Source organism: Lolium rigidum, chromosome 3 (assembly GCF_022539505.1).
Source record: "Lolium rigidum isolate FL_2022 chromosome 3, APGP_CSIRO_Lrig_0.1, whole genome shotgun sequence".
Taxonomy (NCBI): Eukaryota; Viridiplantae; Streptophyta; class Magnoliopsida; order Poales; family Poaceae; genus Lolium; species Lolium rigidum.
This window is the reverse complement of record NC_061510.1, coordinates 181,518,953-181,524,226: the sequence shown is the minus strand read 5'-3', so window position 1 is coordinate 181,524,226 and position 5,274 is coordinate 181,518,953. Positions and strand designations below refer to the sequence as shown.

The window sequence follows — 5,274 nt, the reverse complement described above, 5'->3', positions numbered from 1 at the left end:
TATGTGTCTCCAATCAGTCCCAAAAACAGCACTTCAAATGAGGTCCCAGAAGGTAAGAAAGGTTCCAAACTAAGAGCATCTCCAGACGTTGCCCCCAAAGGTTTTTGGACGGATGCATCGGCGTGCGCCCCAGAGGCCTTTTGTGCCCGGCGCGGCCCAATACGATGTATGGCGCCCGAGCCCGTCCCCGCTCCACATGGGGCATTTCGAGCGCGCCGGACAGAGCGCAAAGCGAGATGGGGAGTAGCGGCCCCGACGCGTCATTGACACACAAACGAAGCGTTGCAACTTTGCTTTAATGGCGATGGCGAGACGTCCCGCGGCGCTGCGCCTCATTCACGCGTCGCCGCCGTTTGCACGCCACCGCGCTCCCACTCTTTCTTCCCGGGCTTCTAGCCTCTTCCCGCGCTTTCTTCCCGCCTCTTCTCGCATCGCCGACGCCTATAAAAGGCCTCCTCCGCTCAATGGACGTCACCACAGCCGCCGGCATCCCTTTCTCCGCCGCAACACATGCCTCGTCGCATGCGCACCACCTACGCCATGATGAGCCGCGCCGGCGGCGGTCAGTTGCCTCCACCATCGTCTCCACCTCCACCTCTATCTCCACCACCACCGGAGTTCGACGTTGATCCTGAGCAGGGAGACAACGAAGCGTGGGAGGAGGAGGCGCAAGCGGCCACCATAGCGGCGTTCAACGCCGCCACGGAGGAAGAGACGCGCCTCCGCCGGGCGGAGGAGATGGGCGAGCGGCGGCGTGCGAGCTGGAGCTGCAACGGCGTGCAGACGAGCTGCACGAGCGGTAGCGCATTGAGGAGCTGCACGAGGCGGCAGCGGCGGAAGCGACGGCCTGGGAGGCGGAGGCGTTGGCAGCGGCGGAGCAAGTGGAGGAAGAGGAGGAGAAGGAGGAGGACGACGACTTCGACTGGTCCGACGACAAGGGGGCCAGACCCGGAGGAGCAGGTGGCGCAACAACGGGCGATCGTTGAGTCGTTCGAGTCGCAGAACAAGCTGCAGGACGACGCCCGTGCCTGCGAGGAGGACAACGATGCGCGGGTTCGCCGTGGCGTCGAACTCTCCCTCCAGCAAGAGCAGCTGCGAAGGGGAGGCAACGACGCAGCGAACGAGCAGCGGCTTCTTCTCGTCACGCTCCATAGAGAGAGGCGACGCGGCGCACGAGCAGCGGCGGAGGGGAGGCGACGACGGCGCAGGGCCATCGAAAGCACCGCCGGGTGGCCAGTAGGCCAGGGTTGGATGATCTAGCCGTTTTCATTCAAACTTGTAAAATATAATCAAATTTGAATGAAAAGTTTTATTTTCGTGCATCTTTATTGATTTGGAACCTCTAAATGGGGGCGTCATTGGGCAGCGATGCGCCCCAAACGCGGCACCAAGCAACAACGTCACCCAAACACTCGATCCGGCACGATTTAGGAGCCGCTTTGGGGACGCGACTGGAGATGCTCTAACTCTCATGGCTCACTACCTACTATTTCTTGGTTCTGGTTTCAGCTACTCTTTTGGCCCTCCTCCACTCATCTGTAGGCAGTCGTCAGACGGGGTCACCACCACATCATCGATCTGATATTGCATATTGGAGCTTATGTGAGATGACAGGATAACAGGTCAGACACAGGAGTTGATTTGCTTTTCATGGCATTTTGTCAGTCCCAGCATGCAGACAAAGCTTAATGCAACATGCCTTTATCAGCAAAGCTTCGGTAAACATGATAGTATAGCATCCCTTTTGGCTTCGGACCTGCATCTGCTTTTGCCCTCAGAATTTGAGGCGGCCATTGCTGTCATGCAGATTCCAGTTGCTGAACAGCTACAATAATTTGAAAGGAAAGCAGGCCGATTGGCCTATCATTTTCAGAAGATAACAAAATTCCCCAGCCTTTTTTCCTCACGTGATTATTTCTGGAAAAGAGGACAGATTTTTTGAGGCAGTAACAGTTCAGAGTCTAATACTATCTCCATATGACTATATGAGTAACGTTTTCCTGAAGTAATATTTACATTCTGTGTGCACAATATATGTACAATCTATATTTACAACCCAATATTATGTTCCCTCCTAATCGTGCACTGCTGGAACGAAATGTCGGCTCCAATTCTCCTTGACTGCTTCAGCAGTTAAGATTTGTACAGAGTTCTCCAAATTTGATGGGGACATCAACGCATGAACATTCCCAAACTGTAGAGAGACCTCGGCCGAAATAAGTTTGCAAAGAGGAACCATGTCGGGGACTCTTTCTTCTGAGGTTCTGCTGGCTCAGGCTGCCCTTTCACCTGAATGTTATGGCCGATGGCTTCCCTGATGGAATCAATGGTCTTCTGATCAACTGTCTCTTCTGCAGAATCGCGCACATAGAATGTGTTGACAGCCTTCTTGCCTCTGGTGCTGACCTCTGCTCTTGTTACAGTTAGACTGTTCTCACGGAAGATGCGGGTGACCTCGGACAGGAGGCCGACCTTGTCATTTGTACACAGCTCAAGTTTCACACCCTGAAAAGGCAACATTTGGGAAACGGCGAATACAAGCTTTGTCAGAAGATAGTTATGACAACGTTACCTTTTAGGTAAGTTCATGAATTCTTACCTCAAATACTCTACGTTCAATAGCAGCCTCAAGGCATTGGATGACTCAATCTTTCAGCTTCATTACTCATTGGAGATCCATTCACATGTCTTACATAGAATTCCTGCAAAGAGGTTACACATTTTCTTATGCTGGTTCTTATGATCACACATGATGGCAGTGAATACCCGGAGATGTTTGCTTATGTATATTCACCTGGTATGCTTGATCATCACTGGCATCGATGTTTGCATGAAAGACAACATAGTGTAGGTCTGTCAAGGTGCAAACAGTATCGAACAGAAGCTTCGGCCTGTCCTTGCACCGGATGGTCACCACCGAGTAGTCCTTGTCATTCCAATTCCGAACCGTGACATTAGGCCTTTGAGATTGATTTGGGACATGCCGATGAAGATGTTCACAATCCCCATCATTAAGCATCATCTGGTGCAGCCTTCTCTCGGTATGCATGGCATAAGTCCCGGACGACACTGCCATGGCGTCTCCTCGCGAAAGATTGCCTCCTCGGAGAAGGTAAGATAGTCGCTCCTTGATCCGTCCGAGCCTCTCGGTGCCAGTGATGGCTAACCTAGAGTCCTCATCAGTGACTCGCATCACGGCTGCAGCTCTAGTATTATGGGTCCAAATCTCAGCACTGACCACATTGCATTTGAGGTCGGCAAGCACTGCGCTGACTTCAGAGAGCAGGCCTGGGCGGTCAGTCCCTGTCAGCTCAATGACATTGTGGTCAGTTGAAGCAGCGACATCGACTGATCTCCTTCTAGCAGGTATGTATCTCGAATCTGCACCTAAGGACTACAAGTTGGACGATATTTCAGTTGCCAGTCCATATTGGATGGTTATACACACAATGACTAGTCCACTGAAAATGGCAGGATTATACCTTGCGGATGTAGTCTTCAATTTGCTCAATAGCTGCCTTGTCCTTCAATTTCTTCCCTTCCTTATCAGTTACATTAAAGACTGAAACCCGTGCGTGACCAAATTAACTACAGGGGAATAAAATGATGAAGCTATCGTTTACTAGATTTTTAGGTAGTATAATCCTTTACCATCCATGAACCATCCACCATCTGAGGTTATATATGCCTTGCTTATCACAAGATTCAGATCAATGAGGACTTGGATCACCTCTAGCAGGATCCCGTACTCATTTGCACTATCAACCTATAGTTGCAACCAACAAGCAATTCAGCGCACCACTTGACTGGAATTTCTGTGAGAAGAAAACAAGGAAGAAGGAATACCCTGACAATCGTGGCGTCCTTGCACGAATCGTTGTCGATCACGATACTGCAGTTAACAAGATAGACCAGGATTAAGAAAACAAGAAATTGATAGTTGAGGGGGCGAACCGATAGTGTGCTGTTTTGGGGAGCATGTGAATGCACCTTGGCGGGTTCATCTTCCGTATAAAATTATCGTATTCGTCGTCGCTGTCCCTGGTAGGGCCATAGCCTTCATCTGTCCACATGGAACCATTAACTAGGATACAATCCGGTGCTATATATTATAGTACACAGTAGTACGAAACAGCAAGAAACATGTGGAATCAATCAAAAGGGATAAAACAGAAAAAAACCAATAGTAAATCAAAAGGAATTTATATGTATTTTGAATTTTTTTTGAAGGAGGAAAGAGCCATGGATGAGTTGAGGATGCAACTGAATATTCGATGAACAGAGCAGAACCCTAACACCATCAAGGGGAAAAAAGGGAAATGAAGACAAGGAGACGAGAGCTAGACAAATCCATCAAAGAAATGAATGGAACAAAACGTACATGCACAGTGCCTCCGTCCAGGGACCAAAAAAGAAAAGCTTCAAGAGAAGCGAAGGAAGAAGATATATAGATACCCATGGACATGGCAGAAGGAGGCCAAGAATCAGCAAGGAACAGAGGCACTTGTCGATGGGTTCTTCTTCTCTCTTGTTCGTCCGCTAGGGCGATCTGGCTGCGATCCTAGGGAGAAGGGGAGGGGGAGAGAGAGTAGAGTAGGTGGTGGAGAGAAGAATGCCTCCTCCTCACTTGCAGTTGTTGGGCAGTGCGCTTCCTTTGCCCCTCCCAAAATCTTGGGCTGGACTTGGCCTGCGGGTAGTTTTTTCATGTCCGCGCCATTTGCACAGTCAACCCTGGATTTATATTAGTTACATAGATAGGTCCTCGAATCAATCGAGGCACACGTGGAGAATCTTGCAAATTGTTTTGTTATGGGGATGGCGGTTCGTTGTTCCGCGCGAGTAAGTGCATCTCCGGTCACCGTCCTCCAAAATAGGATTGACCATTTGGGGACGTGTTTTGTTCGTGTCTCGTTTGGAGGACGTCGCTTCCTAGTCGCGTCCTTGAAATAAAATTTCGGAAATTTAAAACTTGAGCGAGATTCGATTAAATTCATCCAAACTTGGCATATATTACATAGATTTGAACGAGATTCGACTAAATTTAAACTAAACCTAATCTAGAAGCACTTGCGGCGGCCGGAGGCGTCGTAGTACTGGTGGAAGTTTTACATGTCGTAGGTGACGACCTCCTGCTTGACGCGCTCGTCGGGCTCTTCGACGGGCTCGTCCTTCACCAGGCCGCTTGGTCATGCCTCGCCGCCGTCGGTGAGGTCCACGAGCGGCTTGCCGGTGTCACGGATGGACATGGCGATCGCCGCACCTCGAGGCGTCCTT

The 5,274-nt window shown here is 50.2% G+C and overlaps 1 pseudogene; it reads right to left on the bottom strand.

Moving 5' to 3' along the window:
- Positions 1-1,872: 1,872 nt before the first annotated feature.
- LOC124698744 lies at positions 1,873-4,652 on the bottom strand (annotated as a pseudogene).
- Positions 4,653-5,274: the final 622 nt, after the last annotated feature.